The sequence below is a fragment of the Rhinopithecus roxellana genome, chromosome 1, assembly GCF_007565055.1.
Source record: "Rhinopithecus roxellana isolate Shanxi Qingling chromosome 1, ASM756505v1, whole genome shotgun sequence".
Classification (NCBI taxonomy): domain Eukaryota; kingdom Metazoa; phylum Chordata; class Mammalia; order Primates; family Cercopithecidae; genus Rhinopithecus; species Rhinopithecus roxellana.
The window spans coordinates 64,533,233-64,551,232 of record NC_044549.1 but is presented as its reverse complement, the minus strand read 5'-3'; the positions used below and the strand labels follow the sequence as shown (position 1 = coordinate 64,551,232).

Genomic DNA, 18,000 nt, shown 5'->3' with positions numbered 1-18,000 from the left:
AATCTTCTGGCCAAACTTTCCTCTCAGTATCCATTTTTAAGTGTTGATCATAGATAAAACAGGAAAGAGGAGAACAGAATCAAATAAACACAGTGTATTAGTTAAGTCTCTTTAGTTTATGCTGCAATAACAACCCTGAAATATTAGTGGTTCAAAAAAAAAAAGGCTTATTTCTCACTCATGTAACATGACAATGGAAGTCAACATTAGCTCTCCTTCAAGTTGTCTTCATTTCTGATCCTAGCTGAAGGAGCAGCAAAAGGGAAACAAAGAGAGATTACCAAATAAGGTCATAACTTAAAGTTTCTGCTCCAAAATAGCACAGGTCACTTCTACTCACCTTTCATTGCAGAAGCAACTCCCATGGCCAAGACTGATATCCAAAATGTTGTTAAATATTGTTCTCCAGCAGGGTCAAGCCATATGTGGTGGTGTATTAGTTTGTTTTCACACTGCTATAAAGAACTACACGAGACTGGGTAATTTATAAAGGAAAGAGGTTTAAGTGATTCACATAGTTCCTCATGGCTAAAGAGGCCTCAGGAAACTTACAATCATGGCAGAATGTGAGGGGGAGGCAAGGCACGTCTTACATGGTGGCAGGAGAGAGAGAAAGAGAGCGAGCGAGGTGAAAAGTGCCATACTTTTTAACTATCAGATCTTGTTAGAACTCACTATCATGAGAACAGCTTGGGGAAAACTGCCCTCATGATCCAATCACTTCCCACCAAGTCCCTTCCTCAACATGTGGGGATTACAATCTGAGATGAGATTTGGGTGGGGACACAGCACCAAACCATATCATTCTACCACTGGCCCCTCCAAAATCTCATGTCCTTCTCACATTTCAAAACACAGTCATGCCTTCCCAACAGTTCCACAAAGTTTTAACTCATTCCATCATTAACCTAAAAGTCCAAGTCCAAAGTCTCATCTGTGACAAGGCAAGTCCCTTCTTCCTATGATCCTGGAAAATAAAGAACAAGTTGGGTACTTCCAAGATACAATGGGGGTACAGGTGTTGGGTAAATGTTCCCACTCCAAATGGGAGAAATTGGCTAAAACAAAGGGGCTACAGGCCCCATGCAAGTCCAAAACCCAGCAGGGCAGTCATTAAATCTTAAAGCTTCAAAATGATCTCCTTTGACACCATGTCTCACATCCAGGTCATGCTGATGCAAGAGGTGGGCTCCCAAGGCCTTGGGCAGTTCTGCCTCTGTGGCTTTGCAGGGTACAACCCCCATGGCTGCTTTCATTGGTTGGCATTGATTGCCTGTGGCTTTTCCAAGCACACGACACAAGCTGCTAGTGTATCTACCATTCTGGGGTCTGGAGGATGGTGGCCCTCTTCTCATAGCTCCACTAGGCAGTGCCCTAGTGGGAATTCTGTGTGGGGTCTCCAACCCCACATTTTCCTCCTGCATTGCCCTAGTAGAGGTTCTCCATGAGGGCTCTGCCCCTGCAGCAGACTTCTGCCTGGACATCCAGGAATTTCCATACATTCTCTGAAATCTAGGCGGAGGCTCCCAAAGCTTAACTCTTGCCTTCTGCACACCCACAGGCCCAACACCACGTGTAAACCTTGAAGGCTTGGGGCTTAGACTTTCCAAAGCAATGGTTCAACCTGTACCTTGGCCCCTTTTAGCCATGGCTGGAACTAGAGCAGCTGGGGCACAGGATGTTATGTCCTGAGGCTGCACAGAGCAGCAGGGCCCACAAAACCCTTTTCCCTTCTAGGCTTCCAAGTCTGTGATAGGGAAAGCTGCCTTGAAAATCTCTGACATGTCCTGGAGACATTTTCCCTATTGTCTTGGCCATTAACATTTGTCTTCTCTTTACTTATGCAAATTTCTGCAGCTGGCTTGAATTTCCCCTCAGAAAATGAGAGAAATGGGTTCTTCTTTTCTACCACATGGTCAGGCTGCAAATTTTCCAGATATTTATGTTCTGTTTCCCTTTTAAACAGAAGTTCCAATTTCAGACCATCTCTTTGTGAACACATATGACTATACACTTTTGGAGACAGGTCACATCTCAGATGCTTTGCTGCTTAGATATTTCTTCCACCAGATACCCTAAATCATCTCTCTCAAGTTCAAAGTTCCACAGATCTCTAGGGATCTGTGGGGAAGAAGCAAAATGTATTCAGTCTCTTTGCTAAAGCAGAGGAAGAGTGACCTTTACTCCAGCTCCCAGTAAGCTCTTCATTTCCATCCGAGACCACCTCCACCTGGATTTCATTGTCCATGTCACGATCAGAATTTTGGTAAAAAGCATTCAATAGGTCTCTAGGAAATTCCACACTTTTCCACATCCTCCTTTCTTCTTCTGAGCCCTCCAAAGCATTCTAACCTCTTCCTGTTATCCAAAGTTGCTTTCATATGTTCAGCTATCTTATAGAAGTGCTCCACTTCTCTTGGTACCATTGTTGGTGGCCTGAGAGGAATGGGTCTGGAAGAGAAGAACAGTGACTATTTTGAACAAATACTATGATCTACCACGTATGCAATATTTTCTAGCCATTATATTTTTGTTATGTCATCATTCAACTATTATTTAGAAATTATTTCAGTTCATGTGAGATTGTGATTAAAATGCTCCTTCTCTAAGGCTGAGGCTAACATGACATTATTTCCCATTGCCTTCTTTCCTTATAGATTCTGCTCATTTCTAAATTTGATGTTTCTATATAACATGTATGTATGTGTGTGTTTTTCATGTATATATTTTTTCCTAAGAGATATATTTGAACTAAATGTGTTTATCAAGCAATAGTATTTTAAAGTATCCATTTTTGGCCAGGCATGGTGGCTCACACCTATAAACCCAACACTTTGAGAGGCAGAGGTGGGAGGATCACTTGAGCTCAGCAGTTTGAGACCAGTCTGGGCAACAGAGTGAAACTTTGTCTCTAAAAAAATAATAACTTAAATAAAATATTCTTTCTTTTTTTTTTTTTTTTTTTTTTTTGAGACAGAGTCTCACTCTGTTGCCCAGGCTGGAGTGCAGTGGTGTGATCTCAGCTCACTGCAAGCTCTGCCTCCCAGGTTCATGCTACTCTCCTGCCTCAGCCTCTCGAGTAGCTGGGAACACAGGCGCCCACACCACGCTGGGCTAATTTTTTGTATTTTTAGTGGAGATGGGGTTTCACCATGTTAACCAGGATGGTCTCAATCTCCTGACCTCGTGATCCACCCTCCTCGGCCTCCCAAAGTGCTGGGATTACAGGCGTGAGCCATCGCACCCGGCCAAAATATCCATTTTATGTATCAATTCTACCCATGTAAACATGAAGCAGACATATTTTCTCATTTTAACAAGAGTTATTTATCATGACTGTTATTTATCATGACTGTGTGAAAGAACAGGAGTTCTCATCTGAAATCATATAACTTATTTTCCACATAGTTGATGAGTAGAGTAGACATAAAACATGGACTGTATCATAAAGAAAAAAATTTATAGTTGACATTTATTGAAAGTGTTGGACACAGATGCATCCCTTTTAGTAATCAACAATCATGAGCTTAAAACAGACTTCTAGAGTCAAGACATGAAACACCTCTGTAATTCTCTGCCCCATGTTTCCCATAAAATTGCTACCCATGGCATCGGAGCTAGCCAAACCAGATGAGGAAGAAGGGAGAAGCTGTAAAAAATCAATAATAATGATATCTTATACATACACCATGCTTTGTAGTTCATAAAGCAGTTACATGTCTATTTATTACTTCATTTCAACTTGAACACAACTTCATTGCGAGCAAGACTGGTGGTGTTATCTTCATATTATTCAAGAATGAAACAAAACTGAAATATTAAGTGACTTGTCCAAGGCCATCCAGATTTTTAGATATGATATTACCATCCAATAAAACTCATATGGCAGAAATGCCCTGTGCCCTGTCATTCCTTGGAGACAGCTCTAAAAAGGTCAAACGCCAGGCCTTGATAGGATGCCAATTCACCAATGGACATTACCAACTAATACTCCTCTTACCTAAAAATCTACATTATAGACAATTAAGCACTTCTATTTTCTTGACTGAGTTTTCCTTTCCCCTTAGTTCTTTTAAGATGACTGAGCATCAGGATTTGCAAACCAGAATTTTGTAGGACTAATATATGTTTAACGAGAGAAGTCAAGAATAATGTTTTAGAAAGATGTTTTTTTACTTATCAGGCCGGTCAATATCAAAGAAAAGTCTCTTAGTGAACAATGACCTGGTGGTTTTTCAAAAACAGAACAAGAAACTTTCATGTCACCATGAATTTAATACTGTCTCTTGTGTTTTCCTTTGCAATCTCTTTGACTGGATTATGTTCAAGGATACGTGGGGCTCTTGTCTTTTGAATGCAGTTAAGAGTTCATTTTCCAGCTTTGACATTCAGTTCAGGAATTTCAACAGCAATTAATCAGAACTATCCATATCGGAAACACTGTTAATCTTTACCAGACAGAAGTGGTTATGTTTGCAACTAAACTTCAATAGACTCTTTGGATGTAGGATTTATTGTTTTGCAAATGTTTTGAAAGGGAAGACATGGCTTTGAAGCAGAGTGGGAGAAACAGTTTTAAAGAGTTAGAACCAAAATCCAAGAGTCACTCAACCAGACCTGGAAGAAAACATTTGTTTCTGCTGCAGGTTATAAGAACAGTCACTTCAAGGTTGAACACCATCTAAGCATGTATTAGGGCATATGGTTATTCATCCTCCAAATTTCAGTTCTCAACCCTTCTCTGCCCTCTCCCATGCATGAGCTCATTTCTTCCTGATTTCAGTTATCACCTCAATGCCTCAGTGTAGATGACTCACAGATTCATTGGTTACCCAGCAGGTATTGAATTCCCACTTCAATAATATATGGCACCACAATAGTTTCCATTTGTTGAGTTCTCGCTATTGTCAGATGCTGGGCTAACCCTCTCTGTGCACTGAGAGGGGTAAAGTACGGTGGTTGGGGTGGTGCATGGTGTGGAGGCCAACTGTCTGGGTTCTAATCCTGACACTGCCACTTGCAAATTTTCTTACTTTGGGCAAGTTATTCAGTTCTCTGGCTCTGCTTTCTCCTCTCTAAAATGAATATGAAGAGTACCTACCCATACAGTCTTGTTTGTTTTGTGCTTAGAATTAAATAAAAGATTCCAAGTAAGACACCTTACTCATAGTAAATTTTCAAACATTAGTTATAATAATTGTTACTAATTATCACTCATTTTTTATACAATGACACAATATTCCTAGGATGTAGGCACTATTTTATCCAATTTAAAAACATGCCTGTCTTCTTAATCAGCATGATAAGGGCCTCTCTAAATTATGGCCCATGGGAATAACACTTTGTTAGAAAAGATACCAGTCCCGGACTGCAATTTGCAAGAATATGCAAATAAGAGGACTGAGATAACCATAACAATCTCACAAAGTGCTATGAGAGCTCAAGATCCTAAATGTCTATCTGTAGCCTTGTTCCCCTAAGCTGTTCAGAGTCACAGAATGTCAGAGCTGAAAGCACAGTAAACACAAACACATAGAACTGTAATCACAATAAAATGCTCCATTTACAACAAATGGTATTCATCTCAGAGGGTCGAGGGATGTGATGACAGTCGCACAGTTAGCCACACAGGCAGCGCTGTAAACTCTGGCCTCTACTTACTATGTGGATGTCCCACCATCAACACTTTCTAACATTTCAAAATGTAAACATATCATTAAACATGTTCGTTACCTATTTGCTACTGGTTGGAAAGTCCCATGTTTAGCAAAATGCTCTCTTTCTTACATACACCACATTGCAATTCGCCAAAACTATCCACGTTGGAAATATTTTTGTTTACCAGACAGAAGCAGCTATGTATGCAACTAAATTTCAATGGGGTTCATCATTTTGCATATGCTTTGAAAGGTGAGGTGATATGGTTTGGCTGTGTCCCCAATCAAATCTCATCTTGAATTCCCACGTGTCATGGGAGGAACCTGGTGGGAAGCAGATAAATTACGGAGACAGGTCTTTCCTGTGCTGATCTCATGATAGTGAATGAGTCTCACAAAATCTGATGGTTTTAAAAATGGGAGTTTCCCTGCACAAGCTCTCTTCCCTTGTCTACCACCACGTGAGACGTGCCTTTCACCTTCGCCATGATTGTGAGGCCTCCCCAGCCACATGGAACTGTAAACCCAATAAATTTCTTTCTTTTGTAAATTGCCCAATCTTGGGTATGTCTTTATCAGCGGCATGAAAAATGTACTAATACAGGAGGCATGGCTTTGAAGCAAGGTGGGAGAAGTGCTTCTTTTTGAAGTGCTCAGTTAAAACAAAACACCAAATTGTTTGTTGAATGAGTCCTGGAAGGAATCTTTTGTGACTGCTGCAAGATATGAGGAGCTCATCCCCTCATATCCTGTCCAGCAGGAAATTCTGTTGGCTGGTAACATATCCAGAATCTGACTGCTTCTCATCTCTTCCAGTGCCACCACCCTGTTCCAAGCCATGAGCATCTCTTGCTTAGTGTACTGTGGGGCCTCCTACTTATACAATCTGCCTTTACTTTTACACCTTAAAGTGTATACTTCACAAAGAATAGACTCCACAAAGTGATACTTTTAAAACGAAGTCACGATTATGTACTTCCCATATAGAAACCCCCAATGCCTTCCCATTAGACTCAGAAAAACTCAACTCCCTTCTGATGCGCTAGGGTTCTACACTCTCTGCTCCCTATTCCTACCTTCCCTGACCTCATCTCCTACAGCCTGCCTCTTATTAATTCACTCCAGCTGCATGAATCCCCCCACCACACACCCACCACACACAAGGAATACCCCTGCATTCCTTGCCGTAATTGTTTCTCTGTTTCTCCGCCTGGAGCAATCTTCACTGAGATACCTGTGTGGCTCACTCTCTCACTTTCTTCAGGTCTTTGCTCAAGTCCTTCCTCTAAGAGACTTAGCTGGATCAGCATTTTCAATTATTGTATGTGGCCTGGAATGTGCACATGTACACACCTGATTCCCATTAACTGCAGTTATGAATTTATATAGCATCTAAAGTAAACCAGGATATGTTTTAGAGTTAAAGGGGATGCTGTTAATAGTTATGCTGGCACAACAGGAATAAACTAAGGCTGCCTTGGGCAAACGTGGACATATATCCACCCACATAAAACACGCTCTGGTTTTTTTTCCCTTGGCATTTATTGCTTTTTGACAAACTGTAATATTCACATATTTCTGATGTGTTTTAGTTATTGTCTGTCTCTCCCTCTTACAGCATAAGCTCCATGACAGCAAAGACATCAGTCTCTTGATGTATTCTAAGTGTCCACAATAGTGCCCAACAGCCTGGCACAGAGTAGATGCTCAATAATATTTTTCAAAATAAGTGAATGAGTGATAGAAAGAAGTCAAAGATCATCTCAAAAGTTCTTTCAAGCTTTTAGCATCAGATGCATTTTTCAGTTCAATTCTATCAAAAATGATGAAAATGAACAAGATGAATATGCAAAACCAAAATTGGCATCAGAACCATGAAATTCTAGATTCTTAATACTGGATCTGGAAGAGAGATGAATGGATGATCTGTCTCTATTTTCATTCCTTGAAGAAAGCAAATGTTTAAATCAATATTCTCCAGTTATTTTCCTGCTGTCCGTCTGTATTAGTCCATTCTCACACTACTAATAAAGACATACCTGAGATTGGGTAATTTATAAAGAAAAGAGATTTAATGGACTCAGAGTTCCACATGGCTGGGGAGGCCTCACTATCATGGTGGAAGGCAAAGGAGGAGTAAGTCACATCTTACATGGCAACAAGCAAGAGAGCTTGTGCAGGGGAACTCTCCTTTATAAAACCATCAGATCTCAAGCGACTTATTCACAATCGTAAGAACAGCACAGAAAAGACCCGCCTCTATTATTCAATTACCTGACACTGGATCCCTCCCATGACATGTGGGAATTATTGGAGCTACAATTCAAGATGAGATTTGGGTGGGGTCAGAGCCAAACCATATCACCATCCTTGAATGTCTCTGACTTGCTCCTTTTCATCTTTAAAAATCTCATGTGGAAATTCTTTCCTAAAGTTTCCCATTTTCCCTACTCCCTCAACCTAAGAAAAGTCACACTCGCAAGACAATGTTACTGTTCTCTTATGATGTTATTTCTGTACCTCATACATGTTCTACAAATGAATATGTCTCCTTACATACATTCTGTCCTGTCACTTTCCACAGTTTACTACTTATAATATCTTCCATGTCTTCCCTGTGCCTTCAGTGGACTATAAGTTTCTTAGAAACAGGTGCTCTAACATTCATTTTTAACTTCACAACAACTAGCACAGTATGTGGTACACAGTGAGCATCATGTTTATTCATCAATCTGAATTGGACTTCGTTTGATGACTATTAGATTGGATGCAATGACAACTACACTAACCAAACTACCCACCCAAACCTGACTGTGTGACTTCTACATTCCAGTTTAACTCTTAAGACTTTACATCATTGTAATATCAAAGGCCCTTTTTAGCACAATATTTTCAATTACTTATAATTTCTTTCCCTACAACTGACCCCACCCCCAGCTATACATGATCTTTAAACACTTGTTGCCATATTAGAGAGGGTTACTGTTTTCCTTGTAATACTACAAATAAGGAGTCTAAATTGTGTCCTTCTATTTATTAATGAATAAAACAATCATTAAAAATGAATTTGAAGCTATCAAATCTAATCTATCTTTACATGAAAACTCCTGCAGTTGCATTGTCAGTCATAATTTCCCACATACATAATGGAATACATACACACCCATGTATCTAATCCTAAAATATGTAGAATAGATATTACCAAAACACATATTCTAATTCCTTAAGATTATTTTTTGATTCTCTAATATTTTGATGCCTGTTGGCCAAGTCCTTATTGACTGTGTTACTGAATAATTTGTCCATTTCTGCTCATTTTTTCTGCTTCTGAGTAATTCATCACATTTCATCCTGAGATGCTTTTACCACATGTTTAGTACCGCTCATCTCTGTTTCACCTTAATTATACTCAATGTCTACTGTATTCTTAGCTGGAAACCATCTCCTTTTCATCCCTCAAAGCCTACTTTAGATCTGAATCTCCCAACAATGAAATGCCCAGAAATACCTGAAATACAGCATATCATCTAGGCAAGACTATTCAGACTTGCCATTAGCTGTCAAGTTTCATGTATTTTGCCTTCTACAAATCCATCCCTGCAGCCTTCTGTCATGAAAGTATCCAATGTGAATAGGTGTTAATCTCCATCATTTTAAAATCTCCCCCCATTTGCTCCGTCAGAGAATATAAAATGTAGCATATTTTCCCCCAGACTTTCCCAGCATGTTTCCTTTGTTCAATCTAGAATCAGGCAATTTAAATGACAGGTACACTTGATTTAAAGTCTGCTGACTCCCCTCCCCACCAGTTATTCCAGATTCTATCTCCCTTAAATCATCATTCTAATGAGGAGTGGGGAGAAATAAGCAAACATTACTGAAAATCACAAAGGCAAGTTTCTCACCAGGTTGTGTATATCATCAGATGATCTTGACAAAGTTCAAAAGCCACCAGGGGTTTATTGGAAATAGTTGCAAGGTTCAAGCCCTCACAATTACCAGAAATTCAAGCTGTCTTATGTATGCGTGGAAAAGATGTGTAACCTACTGGCTTTCCAAAGCACCTTCAGAAAAACATCCTATTCACTCAGATGATATCTGTATTTCAGCAAATGTCAGCAAGTCCACATACTTTGGCAGAACAAATGTTATTTTTCCTTTCATTACTGTCCTAAGAGGAATTGTGCAATCCTATAGATTATCGCATGGAGCTCTCATTGGCGTGTGGCCAAGGCTGAATGCTCTTCTCCAGAGGAGGCAAATTGTGAATTAGGTTCACCGCTGGCAAATTGCTTTTTGTGTTCGATTTAATTTCGTTTTCATGATTTTTCCTGAGGGCTCATCTGGCCTTGCTCAACTAACTGGTTTAACAGATCAGTTTAAGTTCAGAAAAAGCTCAGTATTTCCAAGATTTCAGAATGCCTTTTTATTGAATTCCTGATTAGGACAAGTGAGAATAACAAGCGTTTTACAGGTGTTCAATTCTTCAACATAGATATTGTTTAGAAGAAGGGGAAAAATCACAATAAATTACATTGGGCATAACTGTACTCAAATTTGGGAGCTGGGGGGATGGGGAAGAAGGGGAAGGAAGAGAATGAGTAATCAGCTTTTCACTTAAAGTGAAAGTTATATTCTCTGAACAGTGACTTCTTTAAAAGTACATTGAACAGTCCATGAGTAGCAATAATAAGACAACAAGGAAAATTAAGGATACATGTTCAAGAGAAGAAACACGGAGCCATGACTCAAAATGTACAGAAACTTGTTTTCCATTTACACTAACCAGCTAGAACAGTTAGCTGTGAATAAACTCAAGATACCAGACTGGTTCCATTAATGAAACATTATTATTGGGATAATATAGTTCATAAATTTTAATGATAAACTTGGGGGATGTGTTAGTTGCCATTAGATTCAGGTACCTAGAACACATACATGGAAACAAAAATTTAGTTGAAATGAGGCAGAAATGTATATCTTCTTTACATCAAAGAATTCTGGACATACATAGTCCACTATGGAGGGAATAATTCCCTACTCACCATGGACACAAACTCTCCCTATCTTTATACTCTACAATACTACTATGTGTCTTCAATTCTTAACGTTGCTTCATGTTCAAAATGGCTGCTGAAGCTACAGCCTTTATGTCTGCTTTCCAGGAAGGAAAAAGAGGGAAAAAACAAAAGGCAAATACCTCTTAGCTGAGTCAGCATTACTTGTAGAACCTTCCTAGAAGAAACACCCTGCTAGCTATATATATGGAGCGTGGAAAATGCAGTCTTTTAGCTAGACATCTTAACCAAAATATTGGTGGGAATTATATCCTAACCAAAATGTTGGTTCAGGAATATGGCTATTGATTAGGCAGCTTCAGTCTCTGTGACATGAGTAAAGTAATATTTTTTGAAACCAGAGAGGAGACACTTTGAAGTCTGTTGGCCTCTTTCAATCATTGTGTTTATCTTACATAAACAGTTTCTTAATGCAAATACTTATTTGGTTCTTTTTATTTAATGACAAAATCATCCTGTGAACAAGTAAAATGTCAGGCAAGATGACACATTGCTGGCTTCTCACAAAATGGTAGTGTTATCCTCAACCTGGCACCGGGAAGGCTCATCAGACCAAAAACACCCACAATATATTGCCTAAAGCATCTATCATAGAAGTTGTTGCTTCTGCATCAAGATGATGTGCTTTTAAAAAATCTCACTTAAAGTGAGTATGTGTTAACCGTTATGCCATTCAATTCCATTAATCTATTTCTCTGTATTAGTGTATCAAATTAAATATCATCATGGAAAACACAGAGCAAGGCTCTGAGGGAATAGAAACAAGTTAGGTACATTTCCAAGAGGTAGGCAGGAGAGACGTTGAAGGCAGGGTGAGAAAACGAGGGTGAATTTGGGAGAATCCACCTAGCAAGGCACAGTATGTAATAAGAATTTCATTTCTGAATAAATGAATGAATGAAATAAAAATACATGCACAGAATAACTTCTCAATAAACCTTTCTGGTTGACTATCAGATAAATGCATGAAGAGATAGACGAATGTATGAATAAATCCTCAAAGGTGAATTTTATCAATGATGATTCTTTCATTTCTTCATGCCACTATCCTTGCTGGTATGTGTGCTTCCTATAGCCATCATTGGGAGTTGTTGATTATGCTAAATATTAGAGTAACAAATACGAAAAGGACACTCAGAACCATAGATCATATTCCAAGCTAAGCGATGGAAGCACCAATGAGGCTGGCCAGAGAAGTAACCATTGGGTTATTACTATCAGCTTTAACATGTAATTCTTTCATCCAGCACTGAAACAGAGAGACACTCAAAGTATAAACACTCAGCATAAGACTAACAGACAAAGACTTTCCTCTCCTGACTATGATCAAATGGGTGTATTCAACTTAACTATGCACTATATCATAACTTTGAGTAGGACTTCCTTTTCTGGTCTGGAGGCTGCGTGGTATAATAAACACATCAGTTATGGTTTCAGGAAAATTTGAATTCAAATTCTGCATCTCCACTTACTAGTTGCACAGCCTTGAGCAAGTTATTTAACTGTTTCACATCTAAGTTCCCCCATCTTTAAATCAGAGGAATGCTATTGCCTACCTTGTGAGTAATTGTGAGGATTAGGTGAGGACTCAATGATATCAGCCACAGTTATTAGTCATTATGTGCTGGGATCATGAGAGGCTGTATAAGCCAGAGTTCTTCTGAGAAACAGAACCATTAGGAGATATATATGAGAGAGAGACTTAGTTCAAGGAATTAGCTTATGCAACTGTGGGGGCTAATCAGTCCACATCCGTAGGGCAAGCTGGCAGGCTGGAAATTCAGTTGTGTTGGTGTTGCAGTTCTGAGTCTGTAGGCTGGCAACTTGGGCAGGGTTTGTATGTTGCAGTCTTGAGTCGGAATTGCTGCTTTCTTGGGAAATCGCAGTCTTTGCTCTGAAAGCTTTCAACTGATTGAATGAGGCCCACCCACATTATGGACACAAATATGCTCTACTTAAAGTCAACTGATTTAAATGTTAATCACATCTAAAATATTTTCATAGCAACATATAGATTGGTGTTTGATGGAAGAACTAGATACCATAGCCTGACCAAGTTGACACATAAAATTATCACAGGGACACAATAAATATGCCCATCAACACCTGCATTCTTCACAGAGAAACAAGACATAAGAGTTGCAGATTGGAAAGTGCAACTCTAACCTGTATGACAGATAAAGACTAGGATGGAACCTGTGGTTTGTATTTGCAGGTTTCAATGGTTTCAGGTACTCTCACCCTCAACCCTCTGGCAGGTAAGTTAACACAACCAAACCAAGCAGTGGTGCCATGTAATACTTAGAGCATGGAGAAGCTGGGAAGAACTCACATTTCTGCCAATGAGTTCATATCTGAGAGGACAAAAAGGAAGAGCTAGTTTTTCTTCTGAAATTTTCCAACCAGATAAGTCCCTCCTTGCTAGGGTAGGGACAGTGGTACCACAGGTGAATCCCCCACCGTTTCTGTCAATTGCACCCTTTCACAGAAAGGAACTATCATGAGCCGAGAAGAAACATTGTCCTCCATTCCTCCTCTCCTCACTACCGCCATTGTTTTTATCACCAGCAGACTGTACTGTTTATATTTCTTGTTGGGACCCTCATAGACTTAGCCTCTGACATTGAAATGCTGGAGGGTTCTGAGGCTTCCAAAACCTAAGGAAATTTTCCAAGACATATCGAGAGAAGTACAATCCTATATTCAACCAACAGCATATTTCCTCTATCCTAGAAATCACGCTCCTTCCCCATCCCCCAAAAACTTCAGTTGAGAACCAGCTGGAGTTAACAGCACCAGGCTTAGTGTGGATCTCTTGATACCTCTTGAAACAAGTTCACCATCACATGGGAAAACTGCTGTGTTCTTCCACACCAGTCCTGGGAGCCTCTGCCAGCTTGATGCTGAAGAAGCCTGACATCCCCCAGGTAGAGGACAGTCAAGATCTCTTGGGCTTTCTTGGGGCCCACTTAACTGTCCTTTTAAAGAGCATACCTTTCCCTTATCTGTAAAGAAGTCTGAGGGCAGAAACCAGCTGTGCTGACCTCACCTCTCACCTCTCTCCCCTGGCCTGGAATCCAGGGTTGCTCACTTCCTATTCACTAGAAGCAGCTTGCCTGGGCAGGACTGGTATCATACTTCGTTTCACTCAGCACAAGAGAGTGGAAAGTTGCCCGCAAATGGCAGATGAAAAATTAAAGTGATCTTTGACCAGCAGATTCGTTCAAAATGCAAATCCACTCAGCAGCGTAGGAACAGTATGGCACAGCCCCCATGTGGGAGATTAGAATGCAGCCTTTCACCACAGCTCTTTATTCCAAAGCCAGCAGAAACTGGCTAGGCTTGGCATTTATCTTTTTGCCCTAAAGCGCATTGGGGAAATTTGTGAATGAGTCCCTAAAATTCCCGATTGAGGAAACCTGAAGCAGTCTAAGGAGCCACTATTTGCATCCAGCCCAACCTGATTTGAAGAGCTGTATGGAACCAGGAACCACGAAGAGAATGTAGGCTTTTGAGCCAGTACCCCCAGCTTACCAGCCCTGAAATCTTCAGCTAATTATTTTCTCTCTCTGAGAAACATATTAACCTCTCTAGGCCACATCTTGAGGGGACTCTAAAGCTGACATTTTGGAGCTAACATTTCCCCTGACAGGAGAAATTACATGTGTATTAGTCCATTTTCACATTGCTGATAAAGATAGACCTGAGTCTGGGAAGAAAAAGAGGTTTAATTGGACTTACAGTTCCACATGGTTGGGGAGGCCTCAGAATCATGGCAGGAAGTGAAAGGCACTTCTTACACTGGGGCACCAAGAGAATGAGGAAGAAGCAAAAGTGGAAACTCCTGATAAACCCATCAGATATCATGAGACTTATTCACTAACATGTGAGAATAGCACGGGAAAGACCGGCCTTCATGATTCAATTACCTCCCACTAGGTCCCTCCCACAACATGTGAGAATTCTGGGAGATACAATTCAAGTTGAGGTTTGAATGGAGACACAGCCAAACCACATCACTCTGCCCCTGGCCCCTCCAAATCTCATGTCCTCACATTTCAAAACCAATCATACCTTCCCAACAGTCCTCAGTCTTAACTCATTTCAGCATTAACCCAAAACTCCACAGTCCAAAGTATCATCTGAGATAACGCAAGTCTCTTCTGCCTATGAGCCTGTAAAATCAAAAACGAACTAGTTACTTCCTAGACACAATGGGGGTACAAGCATTGGGTAAATACAGCCATTCCAAATGGGAGAAAATTGCCAAAACAAAGGAGTTACAGCGCCCATGCAAGTCCAAAATCTAGTGAGGTGGTCAAATTTTAAAACTCCAAAATGATCTTCTTTGACTCCAGGTCTCACATCCATGTCATGCTGATGCAGGAGGTGGGTTCCCATGTTCTTGAGCAGCTCCACTACTGTGGCTTTGCAGGATACAGCCATCCTACTGGCTGCTTTCACAGTCTGACCTTGAGCGTCTGCAGCTTTTACAGGCACACGTTGCAACTGTTAGTGGATCTACCATTCTGGTGTCTGGAGGATGGTGGCCCTCTTCTCACAGCTCCATGAGGCAGTGCCCCAGTAGGGACTCTGCGTGGGGGCTCCAACCCCACATTTCCCTTCCACACTGCCCTAGCAGAGGTTCTCCATGAGGGCCCCACCCCTACAGAAAACTTTGGCCTGGATGGCATTTCTGAAATCTAGGCGGAGGTTCCCAAACCTCAATTCTTGACTTCTGTGCACCCACAGGCTCAACACCATATAGAAGCTGCCAAGGCTTGGGGCTTCCCCCTCTGAAGCCACAGCCGAGCTGTACATTGGCCCCTTTCAGCCATGGCTGGAACAGCTGAGACACAGGGCACCAACTCCCTAGGCTGCACACAGCACTGGGACCCTGGGCCTGGCCCACAAAGCCAGTTTTTCCTCCTGGGGCTCTGGACCTGTGATGGGAGCGGCTGCCATGAAGGTCTCTGATGTGGCCTGGAGACATTTTCCCCATGGTCTTGGGGATTAACATTAGGCTCCATGCTACGTATGCATATTTCTGCAATTGGCTTGAATTTCTCCCCAGAAAAATGGGTTTTTCTTTTTTATCACATAGTCAGGCTGTGAATTTTTCAAACTTCTATGCTCTGCTTCCCTTATTGTCCATATCACTAGCAGCATTTTGGGCAAAGCCATTTAACAAGTCTCTAGGAAGTTCCAAACTTTCCCACATTTTCCTGTCTTCTCCTGAGCCCCCAAAACTGTTCCAGCCTCTGCTGTTACCCAGTTCCAAAGTCACTTCCACATTTTCGGGTATCTTTTCAGCAATGTCCCACGATACTGGTACCAATTTACTGTATTAGTTCATTTTCACGCTGCTAATAAAAACATACCAAGACTGGTAAGAAAAAGAGGTTTAATTGGACTTACAGTTCCACATGGCTGGGGAGGCCTCAGAATCATGGCAAGAGGTGCAAGACACTTCTTACATGGTGGCAGCAAAAGAGAATGAGGAAGAAGCAAAAGCAGAAACTCTTGATAAACCCATTGGATCTCGTGAGACTTATTCGCCATTACAAGACTAGCACGGAAAAGATCAGCCCCCATGATTCAATTACCTCCTCCTAGGTCCCTCCCACAACACATGAAAATTCTGGGAGATACATTTCAAGTTGAAATTTGAATGGGAACACAGCCAAACCCTGTCAACATGGTATAGTGGAGAGAGCTAGTTAGGTCTGGTTTAAATTTAAGATTCACCATGTGTCTCGTGTGACCTTAGACAATTGCTTAACCTCTCTGGGCCTCACTTCCTCCATCTATAAAAGGGGAACAAGTGGCCAGGTGTGGTGGCTCACACCTGTAATCCCAGCACTTTGGGAGGCTGAGGCAGGCGGATCATTTGAGGTCAGGAGTTCAAGACCAGCCTGGCCAACATGGTGAAATCCTTTCTCTACTAAAAATACAAAAAATTATCCGGGCGTGGAGGCAGGCACCTGTTACTCGGGAGGCTGAGGCAGGAGAATTGCTTGAACCCTGGAGGTGGAGGTTGCAGTGATACGAGATCGCACAACTGCACTCCAGCTTAGGCGACAAGTGAGACTCCGTCTCAGAAACAAACAAAAAGGTAGCAGGGAAGGGAAACAAAACCCTTAAAGACTTTGATATTTGGAGAACTGAGATTCAAGTTTTCAGTACAGACAACCACCCTTTTCTGTATTTCTTGATTTTTTTTTCTTTTGGCTTCTAATATCTTCTATTTCTCTTATGCTTGTCTGGGCTACTCACAAGAGGATCTGTGGCAATAGTAATCTGTTTGATTGCTTGATTCCCTAGGGTCAATTCGTTCACTGGGTTCTTAGGGAAGGAGCTGAGTAGGTAAGACAAAATGTTACCCACATTTTTGCCTAAGCAACTTGGCACTGATGAGTACTGGCAGCAACCCCCTGAACTGTGTTATAAATTTCTGATGGCTGCACAAATGTACCACATGGGTCAAAGACCAGCAGAGCTGCCAAATTCTCAGGATAGAGTTCATCCTCATCAGAAAACACCAGGAAGGTCTGTAGTCCCGACAAGAGAGAGTCTTATACCTAAGAAGGTTATAAAGTAAAAACATTTTAAGACAGAAACAGGCTCCAATAAAATGATAGTAATATTGGTTAGCAGAGTTGATGCGACTGAGATCAATGGGATTAGTATCTTTATAACAGGGACCCCAGAGAGATTTTTAGACCTCTTTGGGCTAGAATTGTTAGTGGTACTTTTTTATTTTTTAAAGAAATGAAAGAATTTGTGTATCTGCATACTAATCCACATTATATTTTTAAAATACTAGTATGCCATATTTTTCAAGTACTTAATTTTTGTGAGGTGCTTTTCATGCAAAACCTCATTGAATCATCATAATGATTTTAAGGCACAGGCATAGTGACTGTTCATTTTTAAGATCAGTAAATTAAGGCATGGAGGAGTTTGATGACTTTCCCAAAGTCTTATAGCTATGTGTGAACCCCCTTTATAGCCACTACAATGTAGCACCCTCAAAAATAGTAACTACCACTGACAGAGATAAAATATTGGGCTTTATGCCTACTCTCTCAATTCATTTAATGTAATTATCTCTAAAAACTCAGAAGATGGTGCAGTTGACTGAATGTCTGTGTCTCCTCCAAATTCATATGTTGAGACTCTAATCTCCACAAGATGGCATTAGAAGATGGAGCCTTTGGGAGGTAATGAGGTCATGAGGGTGGGGTCTTCATGACTAATATTAG

General features: G+C 40.8%; 1 long non-coding RNA gene across 1 annotated transcript in view; it reads right to left on the bottom strand.

The window, feature by feature from the left end:
* Nucleotides 1-1,907: 1,907 nt before the first annotated feature.
* Nucleotides 1,908-18,000, bottom strand: part of LOC115900005 — a 134,858-nt gene continuing 118,765 nt past the window's right edge. Inside the window, exon 3 of the long non-coding RNA XR_004059678.1 lies at nucleotides 1,908-2,451. This is a non-coding gene — a long non-coding RNA (uncharacterized LOC115900005). The remainder of the gene's footprint in view (nucleotides 2,452-18,000) is intronic.